Below are 16,886 nucleotides of genomic sequence, written 5' to 3'. Positions count from 1 at the left end.
GGCTACAGTCCATGGGGCTGCAAAGAGCTGGGCACGACTGAGCGACTAACACTTTTGTATTTATTATCCTTTCATTGACTGTGTCAGCGATGTCTTCTCTGCTACGAACAGTAGTTCTTCTTGCGTTGAGAAAGAAGCTCGAAAGAGGAAAGTTAGGGAGGAAGATCGGCATGGAGGTCAGTTGCTGGGCCCACTTCCCTCTGCAGCCACTGTCCTTGGCTTTCTTTTGGTAAACATTGGTTTCATTTTTCATTATGTGCTCCCTTTTCTAACCCCCTTCATTTTGGTTTCTACCATGTTGTATTGCCATGTAATTGCCTGCCAATGGGTGCCACAGTAAACTTACAAAGTAGCATTTTGAGTGTATAGGCTAGGTAGGAAACAGGCTCAGGGGAGTTTACATTCACCTTGTTTGTCAATGATAGGCTGAGACCAAAACTGAGGTTTTCAAGACTAAAAATGTGTATTTCAAAATCTCATTTCAGTGTCTTCCTTTGTCTTCATTCATTGGTCTGGCGTGAAAGCCTTCCATATCCCTTGCTAAACCTCTGTTTTAATCTTTCTCTCTCAGGAATGCTTTACAAAGATCCCTGGCATAGCCACATGAGTTAGATCACAATTTTGAAATTGTTGGGTACCACTTATTGGATGGGGTACTCACTTGTTCTTGTTGTTGAATCGCTAAGCTGTGTCTGATTCTTTGCGATCCATGGACTGTAGCCCACCAGCTTCCTCTTTCCATGGCATTTCCTAGGCAAAAATACTGGAGTGGATTGTTATTTCCTACTCCAGGGGATCTTCTCAGCCCAGAGATCAATCCCATGATTCTTATGTCTCCTGCACTGACAGATGGATTCCTTACCACTACACCACTTGGGAAGCCCTGGATGCTCACTAAGCCCCAATATTTCATTTATAATTGTAAACTTGATATCTGTGTAGAGTATGTACATACCAAAACCTTAGGATGCTCAAGTCCTTTGTATAACATGGTGTGTACTGTGTGCTCAGTCACTTCAGTCCTGTCCAACTCTTTGCTACCTATGAACTGTGGCCCCCAGGCTCCTCTGTCCATGGGATTCTCCAGGCAAGAATACTGGAGTGGGTTGCCCTGGTATTTGCAAATAACTGACAAACATCCTTCCATTTACTTTGAATCATCTCTAAATTACTTACAATACCTAATTCAATGTAAATACTATGTAAATACAACATAAATCCTATGTAAATAGTTGCTGGTGCATGCAAATTCAAGTTTTGCCTTTTTGGAACTTTCCAGAATTTTTTTTTTTAATTTGAATATTTTCTATCTACAATTGGTTGAATCCACAGATATGAAACTATGGATGCAGAGGGCCAATTGTACATTTAATTTTGGCAACAATTAGATGAAAACCAGGCTGAAACCTGTGGCTGTTTCAGGAAGGCTAATTTGCATCCCCCCCAAACAGCATTCTTCAAATATTTGTTTAGCATTTGATTAGCTGGGATAATGAGCCCCAGATAAGGAATAAGCACAGACGTGATACCCCCTAAGGTGACCACAGGAGCACAGTCCACTTTGAAAATAAAAGCTCTGCATTTTCTCCTCTTCATAACAGTCAAGCTATGTCAGTGGCCCTTGGCAAGGATGGGGTGGGAAGTTGCTACAGGCTCACCATGCCCCTTCCCAATCCAAATGGCTAATTAAAGTGCTCCTTCTCACCATATGCAGTAGTCTTTTTTCCCAAAAGTTTCTAGAAATGTAGCTGTCTTCATCTCGGGTATAGGGAATGCTCTCAGACCCTAACTGATTGGCACTCTGAATCTCTGACCCAGATGACCTTGCTTTAAATTCTGACTGGTAACAGCATTACTGGGCTTCCCCAGTGGCTCAGCAGTAATGAATCTGCCTGCAAGGCAGGAGACATGGGTTTGATCCCTGGGTCAGGAAGATCCTCTGGAGAAAGAATTGGCAACCCACTCCAGTATTCTTGTCTGGGAAATCCCATGGATAGAGGAGTCTGGTAGGCTACAGTTCCTGGGGTCTCAAAAGACTCAGAGGACTGAGTGATTAAACAACAACAGCAGCATTATCATTTCAATTTAATGAAAACATACCAGCATTCAACTCTCACATCCATACGTGACCACTGGAAAAAACCACAGCTTTGACTAGACGGACATTTGTTGGCGAAGTAATGTCTCTGCTTTTTAGTATGCTGTATAAATTGGTCATAGCTTTTCTTCCAAGAAGCATCTTTTAATTTCATGGCTGCAGTCACCATCTGCAGTGATTTTGAAGCCCAAGTAAAGAAAGTCTGTCACTGTTTTCATTGTTTCCTCATCTATTTGCCATGAAGTGATGGGACTGGATGCCATGATCTTAGTTTTCTGAATGTTGAGTTTTAAGCCAAGTTTTTCACTCTCCTGTTTCACTTTCATCAAGAGGCTCTTTAGTTCTTCTTCGCTTTCTACTGTAAGGGTTGTGTCATCTGCATATCTGAGGCGTTTGATGTTTCTCCTGGCAATCTTGATTCTAGCTTGTGCTTCATCCAGCCCGGCGTTTCTCATGATGTACTCTGCAAAAAAGTTTAATGACAATATACAGCCTTGATGTACTCCTTTCCCGATTTGGAACCAGTCTGTTCTTCCATGACCAGTTCTAACTATTGCTTCTTGACTTGCATACAGATTTCTCAGGAGGCAGGTCAGTTGGTCTGGTATTCCCATCTCTTTAAGAATTTTCCACAGTTTGTTGTGATCCACACAGTCAAAAAAGCAGAAAGCTGAGTGCCAAAGAATTGATGCTGTTGAACTGTGGTGTTGGAGAAGACTCTTGAGAGTCCCTTGGACTGCAAGGAGATCCAACCAGTCCATCCTAAAAGAAATAAGTCCTGAACGTTCATTGGAAGGACTGATGTTGAAGCTGAAACTCCAGTACTTTGGCCACCTGATGCAAAGAACTGACTCACTGGAAAAGACCCTGATGCTGGGAAAGATTGAAGACGGGAGGAGAAGGGGACGACAGAGGACGGGATGGTTGGATGGTATCACTGACTCAATGGACATGAGTTAGAGTAAGCTCCGGGAGTTGGTGATGGACAGGGAGGCCTGGTATGCTGCAGTCCATGAGGTCACAAAGAGTTGGGCACGACCGAGTGACTGAAATGAACTGAACTACCAGCATTCACACCCTGGTGGGACTTCAAACCCCATGCTCTTTGTGAGGCCAACTTTTCCACCCTGTTTGCTACCGCAAAGTCCTTAGTCTCACCATTTGGCCTACCTGAAATGACTTTCCTTGTTGCTTGGCTGGTTCCATTAACTCTGGCTACTCTTGCCTACTGATTATCATTCCAACAGTGACTGTTTTGATACAATTCTAAGCTAGTTTTACTCATGTCACTAAGACTCTCCTCTGTGGTCTTCATTCCTGGTCCCATATTTTCAATGTTCCTTTTTCATCCATCCATTTTTGTGGAAGAAATTGTCTTAGGGATTAAATGGGAATAAATTGTACCCCTTCCGCCTCTTCTCTTCAGTGTGATCTCAGTAACTCAGTTTTCCCTCCCTGCCATGGTCTCTAAGGTTTTTGCTTACATCATCAAGATTTCCTCAAAGATGGAATTCTGCATTTCCAGAAATTCCAGAAATTCTGCATTTCTAGTGGGCATTTCCACTTAAACACCTACCAACACATCATTGATTTTTTTTTTAATTTTAAATCAAATTTGCCTCTGCCCTCTCCCCTTTTAAGGCAGATTCCTCTCTATCCATCTTACAGCTGCTAGTATAAACCGTTTTTGTGACTGCCACTTCTGTTGCTGCCACTGCTGCTACTAAGTTGCTTCAGTCGTGTCTGACTCTGTGTGACCCCATAGACGGCAGCCCACCAGGCTGCCCTGTCCCTGGGATTCTCCAGGCAAGAATACTGGAGTGGGTTGCCATTTCCCTCTCCAATGCATGAAAGTGAAAAGTGAAAGTGAAGTCGCTCAGTCATGTCCGACTCTAAGGACTCCATGGACTGCAGCCCACCAGGCTCCTCCATCCATGGGATTTTCCAGGCAAGAGTACTGGAGTGGGGTGCCATTGCCTTCTCCGGCCACTTCCCTTGGCTTGCTTTAAATCATGGCTGCTTTATTTCTGTTATCTCTGCTTCCCTAAACCTCATCTCTCACCTCTGAATGCCAAAACCTTTGAGAGGTTCTAACTGATCTCTCTGCCTCCATTCCCTTTTCCACCAGCAAATTTCTATGTTCCAATGGGACTAGCTTTCTGAAACTCTAATTAGTATCTATTGCCCATCTGTTTACAAAACCCCACTATCTTCTTTTTGTAGGTTATCAAGATGCATACCCTTTAGTACGTCCAAGTAGGCTAAAATTTACTCCACCGTTGTTCTCATCCTGTTCTCTCAAGACCATGTTGCTTCACTTTATTCATTGGCGCCCAAACAGTGTTGCTCTTGGCGTCTCCCACTGGCCCAGGGTGTCTCTTTTCCTGTCTTTGTCTGCCAAACACTAGTCATTTTCAAGACCAAGACTCTATAGTGTTTCTTTCATGGATTCTTCTCAGACAACCCCGCTGAGAAAGGATCTGTTTCTGGGCAACTCCAGCTTCAGCCAGATGTGTATGTAGCCAGTGAATTCAGCCTCCGCTCAGTCATTTCTAACTGCCTGTGGGTCAGTACCTTTCCCGTGGCAGGCGGAATTGATCAGGCAAGTATCTCCATCTATCATGAAGACAGCCAAAATGACTTGACCATTCACCACCAGTTATGATCCAGTCACTTTGATAGTGGAGACGACCTCTGTCCCACTGATTTCTTTTCCGCGTCTGCATCCAGCTACAGTCTTTAAGAGAGGGAAAAAAGACAAATTGCAACTACTGTTCCGCTTCATATTTTATGTTTTAAACTGTGTCACATACATTTTGGGGCATAATTATAAGTCACTAACTTTTATTGGCATAAAGAGAGAACTTTACAGTTTTAAATAGATGAAGTCATTTTTAGTTGCTGAATCAAGTGTGATTTAGAGTTTCAGGATGTTTACATTTTATTAGTAACAAATTGATAGCACATGCGTTTCTTTCCTTTTCTTACAAAGTCAGCAGCCCTACTTTCAGTCTATTATCAGAGGACTTTTTTGATATATGTATAAGCAAATATTTTCTTATAGTGCAGCAGAACTGGGATGCTCAAATGTTTTAACAAATCAGGTTTTCCAGTTAATTTGCGTTTATTCAGACCCAAGATACTGAATGTCTTTGATTATTCAGGGGTATTTCTAGATATGAGACATCCTAAGATTGTATTTCAGCACATTCATCTGTATACCATGAAGTTTTTATAAGCATAAACTTTTCTTGCAGTTTCACAGAGCTGATAATTTCAATTTAAAATAGACAAACTTGTTCATCACCAGTTTATCAATTTTTTAATGAAAATACAATACAAAATAGGTGAGTAGCTAAAGTTTACTGAATGCCTAGTACATTATAGAGTTGCATATTTTGTGAATAAAGGTACAAGATACTCATTTGAATTTCAGATAATACTGAATGTTTTTTATTATATATATGTGTGTGTGTCAAAATATTTGCAACATATTTCTACAAAAAAATTCTCATTGCTTATCTGAAATGTAATTGGGTATTCCAGTTACATTTTATCCAGCAACTCTAAATATGTGGATTACATCATTTTCTATAAGTTTATGAGTTAGTTGTCATAATTAACTCCATTTCACAGACAGAAAATGTGAAGCTTAGAGCGTTTAAAGAAATTAATGCCAAAGTCATAAGCTGGTAAGTGAAAGAAGTTTTTGTTTCCAGATCTGCTTAATTTCAGAGCTGAAGTTCTTCATCTTATTTCCTTACATTAAATTCCTAGAATTGGAATTTCAGGGTGAGAAGTTAAAGATAATTGAAAGGCTTTTAATTATTATTAACTTGCCATCCAGAATATGAATAAATTTATACTCCCACCAAGTTCTACTTCCCTGAACCCTCACCAACATTGACATGATATTCAAAAATCCTTTCTAGTTTAATTAATAAACCATAAAATAACATATTTGTTTATTTAATTTTACTGAAGCTATATGATTATTTGTATTCTTTTGTAAGGTAAATTTCTTTAAGGTTGAACGTTTGAAAGTCATCAGGGTAGTTTCTGCAGCTTGATCCTTAAACTTGGGTGTTCAGGAAATTAAATGGAGTGCTTGTTAAGATACACATTTCTGCTCACCACCTTCAGAATTTCTGATTAAGTCTTGGGTGAGGCCAGATAATATTCCACTTCTAACAAGTTGCCAGATATTATCAATACTACTATTCTGGAAGCCATGCTTTGAGCATTATTGATCTGTAGGAAGGTTCAAGCTCATTAGTATAAAAAAATGGCTATGTTTACCATTCTCTGTTTAGCATAATTGTTACTGATCTCCAAGTTATAACTTAATGCTTTGCAAGAGGATCCCTTTAATAAAAGTCAAGCATGAAGTTTGATAAAGGACACATTACTTTGATCAGTTTAAAATAATGCATAAAATAATTTTTCAATGAATTTTCCAATGATAAAAATATAAAAACATCAGTTCTTTAGTCTGTGAAGAGAACTTTAATGCTTCTCTTTCTGCTGCATATAAAAAGAAATTCTATTAATATGACACACCTCACCCTGAGTTATTTAGAGCAGCTTCCCCCTCACCCGCCACAAAGCAAAACAATTTGGTATGTACTTATTGAGTATGTGTGTGTATTTTGGGGGGGCTTCCCTGGTAGCTCAGCTGGTAAATAATCCGCCTGCAATGCAAGAGACCCCAGTTTGATTCCTAGTTCAGGAGGATCCACCAGTGTGTGTGTGTGTGTGTGTGTGTTAGTCACTCAGTCATCTCTGACTGTTTGTGACCCCATGGTCTGTAGCCCTCCATGCTCCTCTGTCCATGTAATTCTTCAGGCAAGAATACCAGAGTGGGTTGCCTTGCCCTCCTCCACAGGATCTTCCTGATCCAGGGATTGAACCCCCATCTCATATCTCCTGCGTTGGCAGACGAGTTCTTTACCACTAGCACCATTTGGGAAGTGTGATGGACAGGGAGGCCTGGCGTGCTGCGATTCATGGGGTCGCAAAGAGTCGGACACGACTAAGCAACTGAACTGAACTGAATTGACTATAGCAGTCCCCAAAATATTCATACGTAAGTAGTCTGTGCTATGGAGTCCTTGACTTTCAAGGACTCCAGACTGTGGAAATGTGCCTTTGCAAGCGCTGTGGGCAGGGGCCATGTTTCTCATGTTCATTACTGTGTCCCCAGCACCTACTACTGTGCTGACATGGTGTCAGTAGGCAATGCATGGACGTTGGGTGAATAAAGGAGAGAGTTCCAGGTTCCCTACCACTGTTGCTCAGGATGACTCCAGATTTTACTTATTTCATAAGGGATATTGGGAAGGAAAAAAAATGATAAAGTAGTAAGTTCCAAGAGTAAGAGATGTAACCAGCCTTGGGATAACAGAGTGAAGGAAGGACTTGATACCTTTGTAGGATAACATAAAGTAAGTGAAAAACTCCATAATGCCTGACTTGAAACTGGGGGCCTAAGAAGAGATTACTTCTTAGTTAGGAAGGTGAGTCTTCAAAAGAAGGGCTAGGAAGAGGTTAAGAAATTTTGCTATGCATTTTAAGTCAAAATAGCACAGCTTTTGTTCACGAGTAGTTATAAAGACTCATATAATATGACTCTGCGTTCACTTCTAAGCCACTGAGCCCTACCTTGGATGGCAAACTATTGAGATATTATTTCAGCAGAGAAACCTGGTCAATATTATCTGAAATGAAAGGAACTCCACTACTTTCTTCTGCTTAGCACCTTATGTGCATGTATGACCCTGGCTGATTAAGATAAAAAAGAGGTTTACATTAGTACCCTACAGAGAGCACTGCTGCTGCTGCTGCTGCTAAGTCGCTTCAGTTGTGTCTGACTCTGTGCGACCCCATAGATGGCAGCTCACTAGGCTCCTCTGTCCCCGGGATTCTCCCCTAATTGTTTTGCACATTGTAGAAAAAGTGATAAACTTATATTAACCAGACAAAAATAAAAAGCATCCCTTTAAAACTCTTCATAACATTATCATTCTGTTCTTCCTGTTTCACTTGAGGTCTATGCCCCAGCCTTAAAGCCTTTGTTCCCCAGTGATTGCCCATTACTGATAAATTCCTCAATATGGGACATTGTCCCTCACTTTCTGTTAGCTTCACTTCACATCCCATTTTACTATAGCTCTGGTTCTACTGCACACCTTGTACCTCCTCAGGCACACTATGCTTTTTCCAGGGAATTAAGACTTTTGCACTTGCTTTTCCTTCTGTCGATCATCCGCCTCCACATTCATCTACCCTGTCAATTCCTTACTTGCTTAACTTGTTTTCCTTATCTCATCTTACCTCACCCCTGTATTAAATGTATTACCCTCCACTGTGTTCCCCAGTGACCTGTGCTCATTTGCATCATAACACTAATTGTATGATATCATTGTGTTAGACATATTTGTTTCCTACTTTACTTTAGCCCTGGAAGTTTCCTGAACTCAATGACAGCGTTTCAGCCATCAGTATTCCTTGGATTGTAGACAATAAGCATTATAGATGTACACTACATCACAGTTGAGTGGATACACAAATGAATGAAGCCAGCAGAGCTAAGAAGCCAGGTGCATTTCAAGAAGTGGTTTGGAAGGAAAAATAGTCACAGGCAAAATTGGCATGGTGGACAAGACCAGAATATCATCTTTGTTATCATTATCCTGATACAGCTTTCAAAAATAAGCTATTTGAAATTTCCACTTGGAGGTAAACATCCTTAGTTGCAAAAAATAAAACCTAGTCTATCTCACTTAAAGTGAAGGGAACTTTATAAAGGATATTAAGAAGTATCCAGGTCTTCCCTGGTGGTTCAGTGATGAAGAATTTACTTGACAATGTGGGGTACACAGGTTCAATCCTCGGTCCAGGAAGATTCCACATATTGTGAGGCAACTGAGCCTGTGAACCAGTTACTGAGCCCATATGCCCTGGAGCCTGTGCTCTGCAAGAAGTGAAGCTGCCGCAAAGAGAAGCTCCTGCATCGTAACTAGAGGATAGCCCCTGCTGGACGCAACTAGAGAAAGCCAATGAGCAGCAGCAAAAACCCAGTGAAGCCAAATATGGAGAACAGTGAGGAGATTCCTTAAAAAACTGGAAATAGAACTGCCTTATGATCCAGCAATCCCACTGCTGGGCATACACACTGAGGAAACCAGAAGGAAAAGAGACACATGTACCCCAATGTTCATTGCAGCACTGTTTATAATAGCCAGGACATGGAAGCAACCTAGATGTCCATCAGCAGATAAATGGATAAGAAAGCTGTGGTACATATACACAATGGAGTATTACTCAGCCATTAAAAATAATACATTTGAATCAGTTCTAATAAGGCGGATGAAACTGGAGCCTATTATACAGAGTGAAGTAAGCCAGAAAGAAAAACACCAATACAGTATACTAACGCATATGTATGGGATTTAGAAAGATGGTAACAATAACCCTGTATACGAGACAGCAAAGGAGACGCTGATGTATAGAACAGTCTTATGGACTCTGTGGGAGAGGGAGAGGGTGGGAAGATTTGGGAGAATGACATTGAAACATGTATAATATCATGTATGAAACAAGTCGCCAGTCCAGGTTCGATGCACGATGTTGGATGCTTGGGGCTGGTGCACTGGGACGACCCAGAGGGATGGTATGGGGAGGGAGGAGGGAGGAGGGTTCAGGATGGGGAACACATGTATACCTGTGGCGGATTCATTTCAATAAAATAAATAAATAAATAAAAAGAACTTTAATTCCAATAAAAATTTACTTAAAAAAAAAAAGAAGAAGTATCCACATCATTCAAGAGGACAAGGAGTTAAGCTCTCCCTGGGCAGCCAGGAACTAAATTCATATTATAGATCTGCAACACAGACAGATTCTTTACCGACCGAGCCACCAGGGAAGCCTTTACTATAGATGAGGTGCCTCTAAAGGAAACACCTCAACCATAGCCCCTGGGCACAGGTCGCTGACGCCGCAGCAGGGCCTCTGAATCTGACAGTATCTGCTTATACCTCTATTGTTGCTGCCTCTGAGAATTGACTATCTTTCTGCTCTTTGCCGGGTGGTTCAGGAGGTTTGGATAAGACAAATGTCCACTCTATCGCCTTAAGAAGATGCATGGGAGCTGGAGGTTGAATCAAGCAGCTCTTGAAATTCCTTCTCTGATTGGGCTCTGTTACATCCATTAGTTTTTATTGCTGCCACTGATACATGCTAAAATGCCTTTGAGTTTGGGGTAGAGAGTTTAGTTGCACAGACTATTACACATTTTTATAGCTCCTAACATCTCAGTGATTTTCTTTTCTCCGCTGTTCTTTGGAACACATACCAGTACATATTTAGCTCATTCTGTGATCTTTTGGAATGCCCTGACAACCCAAAGTTTTTTTGGTTTGATTCAGTCTGAATAAACGTTACTGACATTTTAAAAGTGAACAAGTTGACACTGAAATTACATCAAATGATGGCAAATAGCAGAAGTTCGCATTTGGTCATCCCAAGCACTTGATGGCTATGTATGAACCCGAGGTCTTACTGGGATAAAAAGGCCCAAATTAAGGGTTGACATGGGAAAAGAAGCATTTGGTGGTAATTTTAGCCTTCAGAGCCTCTCAAGAGTCATGACGATGCCCACTTAAAATGTGAAATTAGAAAATAAAGAAGAAAATTCCACTAGCTTTGATTTTTACTTAGCTCTCTTTGGACAGTTTTGTGTGTCTCAGAGTCAGTTGAGTCTCATGATAGCTGTTAAAGCTGTCAATAAACATTTGCTTTAAACACACACACCATCCCCTAAACCCTTTCTCCCTATGCATTATTATTCTGATAAAGTCATCAATATGAACGGAAATTATTTGGCCACACTCTTCTGTTTTAGTAGCTAAACAAAGGCTAATGAATAGGGTGGGGAGAAAATAAGTCTTTCTCAAATCTCTCAGAGGAAGCAGATCTTCTAAGGCATTGTCTGTAACACCTCATCTTCCCTTACAGAGTTATATTCACTGTCTCTACTTTATTGTTGCCTACTCGTTGATCTCAGGAGTGCTCTCAGACACGTCACAACAACATCAAGTACTGTGTTATTTGGGACTCAGGTCACTTAACCTTGCAAGATTTAATCCATGGACCGCTTTCCCCTTTTGCCTCTCTTTTACCCCAAATTCTATGACAAGGCAAGCTCCTGTTTGCCTTGCCTATGTTTCCAATTCTCTCCCTGACTCTGCTTCCTTCCTTTGTTTGCAAAAGTGGGTATTTCTAGAGTTCTATCCCTGGTTCTTTCTTCCTTCCTTTGTTTGCAAAAGTGGATATTTCTAGAGTTCTATCCCAGCTTTCTGTACACATTGAAGATTAGCCATGGCAGCCTCTTCAAGTCTTCAACAATCATATCTATTTAGATGATTTCCCAAGTGTATGCCATACCATAACTGATCATGGGCTTTCCTGATAGCTCAGTTGGTAAAGAATCCGTCTGCAATGCAGGAGATCCCAGTTCAATTCCTGGGTCGGGAAGATCTTCTGGAGAAGGGAAAGGCTACCCACTCCAGTATTCTTGGATTTCCCTTGTGGCTCAGCTGGTAAAGAATCCACCTGCAAGGCAGGAGACCTGGCTTCAATCCCTGGGTTGGGAAGGTCCCCTGGTGAAGGGAAAGGCTACCCACTTCAATATTCTGGCCTGGAGAATTCCATAGTCCATGGGGTTGCAAAGAGTCGGACACGACTGAGCGACTTTCACTTCCCGTAACTGATCATGGATGTTTGAGATTCAGGAGATGTTTCTGGGCTGAATGGCTATCCCCCTACTCTAACTTGTGTGAGCTGCAGACCTTGGGTAGGTTACCTGACCTCCCTGGGCCTCAGCTCCTCACCTGTAACATGGGAATAAACACAGTACACCTACCCTACTGGACTGTGCATCAACTCAAATGGCTTAATATTTGTAAAGAATTGATTCTATTTCTCCCCCATGTCACAATCCATTGCCAGAAAAGAGAGAGGGGCTCTGGTCTACTCAGTTCTTTGTGGACCCGAGTACCTCCCACTGTGTCTCTCAATCTGGCCAGACGATGACTAGGAAGGACAGCAGAGGAGTTACAGGAAGCAGATGTCCAAGTGGAGGACCTTACTCGATCCCCCATTCCTCTGGGCAGATTTTAGCCCCATGACTGCATCTGTCTGGAAAGAAATGTAACACCACAGTGTGCATCGGAGGGAGAAGAGAGGTGGTGAATAAATAAGCTATTTCTATCACAAATGCTTTTTTGTTGTTGTTGTTTCCAAAATACAGTGTCTATAAATGATACCATTTAATCCTAATCTTGAGGAAATTGCAGGTCATGGGAATTATATTTGCTTATGCAAGGTTTTATCTAATGCTCCTATCATACAATTCTTTAAACAGATTTCATAAAACTAGTTACAACACAACAATATCTTAAGAACTGTGTGGTACATGGTTTTGTTTTCAGTTTTTAATCATGAGTACCACATGGCTTTCATGGGGTACGACTAGTAAAGTGAAGACTCCACTGTGTCCAACATTTTTTTTTAATGTAAATATGGAATTAAGTTTGAAATGTGTATTATTTGCTCATTTTCCATTGCATTAAGTGGTTTTAGTTCTAATCAAATTTATTTGATTTCTTAATTTTGAAAGCTTAAAAATGAAACATTAAAAAAGCAATTAGTTTGTATGCATTAAATTATCTTGGACAATTAGATTGATTCTTGAAATCAGTATGTCTGACTACTAGATTAATATAAATTTTCTATATGACTTGAAAAATATACTGGAAAATATAGAAACTTTGACTAAATACCCTGAGCTTCACAGGAGTATCAGAAACTCTGTTAAAAAAAAAAATCCATATCCCATGGCTATGTCTGGAAAGGAATTCAAAATATTTTATGGTATCATTGGATATATAAAGAAGAAACTCACAACTTCTACCATCTTGTTTATGGAGTAAAAGTTAAAAATTTTGATGAGTAATTCAGGAAATCTCAAATGTTGCTTTCTAAAAAATGAATTGGTTTATTTTTTATATTCTTTATTATTAATTAAACTTTATAATATTTGAACAGTTACTTTCCATTTACAGTTACAAAATGTTGTCTACAGTCTCTACGTGGTACAATACATTGCTGTAGCCCATCTTCACAGAGTAGTTTATACCATCCGATCCCCTAGCCCTGGATTGCCCCCCCGTCCTTCCCCACTGGGAACCACTAGGTTGTTCTCTGTGAGTCTGCTTCTTTTCTGTTGTATTCACTAGTTGGTTGTAGTTTTTAGATTCCAGCTATAAGTGATATCATACTTTGTCTTTCTCTACGTTGATAAAGTAACTTGTAAGAAGAAGATGGAATAACTTAGATCATATTAAAGTATAATAGATTATTCAAGGAAAAGATAGGGAATAGTATACAAAGATAATATAAGAAAGATACATACAATTACATAAAATAAATTAGTTTTACTAAGTCCTGTAAGAATGACTTTTGCAAAAATCTCATTAAAATCCAGTGTTGTTATTATTATTTTTTTAGGATATCAAAGAAAATTAGGATATTGGATATTTGTGTTTAAGTAGTGGCATTAAGGTAACACTAAGATACTCTTAAATTTTTTAAAAAGCAGTAAAAATAATACACAGAAGAACTTTACAAAACATCTTAATGGCTCAGATAGCCACAATGTGTGATCACTCACCTAGAGCCAGACATCCTGAAGTGAGAAGTCAAGTGGGCCTTAGGAAGCTTTACCAAGAACAACAGTAGCAGAGGCGCTGGAATCCAGCTGAGCTATTTAAAATCCTAAAAAGATGATGCTGTTAAAGTGCTACACTAAATAAACCAGCAATTTAGAAAACTCAGCAGTGGCCACAGGATTGGAAAAGGTCATTTTTCACTCCATTTTTGCCAAAGGATGCTCAAACTACCACACAGTTGCACTCATTTCACATCCTTGCAAGGTAATGCTCAAAATCCTAAAGGCTAGGCTTCAACAGTACATGAACTGAGAATGTCCAGAGGTACATGGTGGATTTAGAAAAGGCAGGGAACCAGAGATCAAATTGCCAACATCCATTGTATCATAGTAAAAGCAAGGGAATTCCAGAAAAAGCATCTACTTCTGCTTCACTGACTACACTGAAGTCTTTGACTGTGTTATCTGTTGTTTAGTGGCTCAGTTGTGTCTGACACTTTGCAGCCATAAGGACTGTAACTCACCAGGCTCCTAGATCCATGGGATTTTCCAGGCAAGAATACCAGACTCCATCTATTTGCCATGAAGTGATGGGACCAGATACCATGATCTTTGCTTTCTGAATGTTGAGCTTTAAGCCAACTTTTTCACTCTTCTCTTTCACGTTCATCAAGAGGCTCTTTAGTTCTTCTTCACTTTCTGCCATAAGGGTGATGTCATCTGCATATCTGAGGCTTTTGATATTTCTGCCAGCAATCTTGATTCCAGCTTGTGCTTCATCCAGCTTAGTGTTTCTCATAATGTACTCTGCATATAAGTTAAATAAGCATGGTGACAACATACAGCCTTGACGTACTCCTTTTCCTATTTGGAACTAGTTGTTCCATGTCCAGTTCTAACTATTGCTTCCTGACCTGCATACAGATTTCTCTACAGGCAGATCAGGTGGTCTGGTATTTCCATATCTTTCAGAATTTTCCACAGTTTATTGTGATCCACACAGTCAAAGGCTTTGGCATAGTCAATAAAGCAGAAATAGATGTTTTTCTGGAAGTCTCTTGCTTTTCCACTGATCCAGCAGATGTTGGCAATTTCATCTCTGATTTCTCTGCCTTTTCTAAAACCAGCTTGAACATGTGGAAGTTCATGGGTCACATATTGTTGAAGCCTGACTTGGAGAATTTTGGGCATTACTTTACTAGCATGTGAGATGAGTGCAATTTTGTGGTAGTTTGAGCATTCTTTGGCATTGCCTTTCTTTGGGATTGGAATGAAGACTGACCTTTTCCAGTCCTGTGGCCACTGCAGATGATACCACTCTAATGGCAGAAAATAAAGAGGAACTAATGAACCTTTTGATGAAGGTGAAAGAAGAGAGTGAAAAAGCTGGCTTAAAACTCAGTATTCAAAAAACTAAGATCATGGTATCTGGTCCCATCACTTCATGGCAAATAGATGGGAAATAAGTGGAAACAGTGTCAGACTTTATTTTTGGGGGGCTCCAAAATCAGTGCAGATGGTGACTGCAGCCACGAAATTAAAAGACACTTGCACCTAGGAAGAAAAGCAATGACAAACCTAGGCAGTGTATTAAAATGCACGAGTTGCCAGTCCAGGTTCGATGCGTGATACTGGATGCTTGGGGCTGGTGCACTGGGACGACCCAGAGAGATGGTGTGGGGAGGGAGGAGGGAGGAGGGTTCAGGATGGGGAACACATGTATGCCTGTGGCGGATTCATTTTGATATTTGGCAAAACTAATACAATTATGTAAAGTTTAAAAATAAAATAAAATTTAAAAAAATAAAATAAAATGCAGAAGTACCACTTTGCCTGCAAATGTTCGTATAGTCAAAGCTATGGCTTTTCCAGTTGTCCTGTATAGAGGTGAGAGTTAGACCATAAAGAAGGCTGAGCACCGAAGAATTTATGCTTTTGAATTGTTCTGGAGAAGACTCTTTAGAGTCCCTTGGACAGCATGGAGATCAAACCAGTCAATCCTAAAAGAAATCAACCCTGAATATTCATTGGAAGGACTGAAGCTGAAGCTCCAAAACTTTGGTCACCTGATGGGAAGGGCCGACTCATCGGAAAAGACTCTAAAGATAAGGCAAGAGGAGAAGGGGTGACAGAGGATGAGATGGTTGGATGGCATCACTGACTCAATGGACATGAGTTTGAGCAAACTCTGGGAGTTAGGGGAGGACAGGGAGGCCTGGTGTGCTGCATTCCGGGGGTCACAAATAGATGGACACGACTGAGTGACTGAACAACAACAAGGAAAATGATGCTTTTAAAACTTTCTTAAGATCAGTTTAGCCTATAGAAAGATATTTGTCTTAGAAGAAAAATTGCCTTAATAGTGTGGTTATTTCAATAGCAACATTCTACTTGGATTTTAAAAGGATGCTAATTCCTTAAGAAACAAAAGTTTTTTTTTGAATGTTATATTGCCTTCATTTTTATGCTGCTAGGGGCTAAAATATTTTATTAATACTTTATTAAATCCACTATCCACAAATTTATAAAAAGAATAAGATAGCTGTTTGCATTTCTTTTAACCAATGCATTACACTCACTACCCACCTCTGTGATGTTTCTTTTTTCTCACTGCAACCAGCTGCCAACATAGAAAAGCCCATTAATCCACTTCACAGCCCCAACAACTGTATTCTTTTTAAATCAATGAGGCAGAGCTGCCTTACATGTGTTAGCAACTATGTATCAACTTAGGCTAAGGAGCCCATTTATCTGTGTTCTCCATCAGATATTTTGTGTTTTGGCTTTAAAAAAAAATTTATGTTAAAAAAAAAAACATCCAGGTTTACTGTAAAAATACAGATCACTAAAAAGAACTTAAGAAACAAAACAACAGTCTATTAAGCCACCTTCCATAACTGAAACAATAATTTTTAAAAAGTTTTGTAGCTCTGGTAACAGCTTCTGCAGCTATGAATAGTCAACATGTAATCGTATATTTAATCTCTTTTAAAGAATATAAAGATTTATCTTACCAATCAATAGTAACCCCGTGCATTTTTCCATCTCCTTTACAAA

This window comes from Bos grunniens, chromosome 12, assembly GCF_055505025.1.
Source record: "Bos grunniens cultivar Pamir isolate PY7600 chromosome 12, Bosgru_T2T1.0, whole genome shotgun sequence".
Taxonomy (NCBI): Eukaryota; Metazoa; Chordata; class Mammalia; order Artiodactyla; family Bovidae; genus Bos; species Bos grunniens.
The sequence above is the reverse complement of the archived record's forward strand: the minus strand, read 5'-3'. Positions refer to the sequence as shown.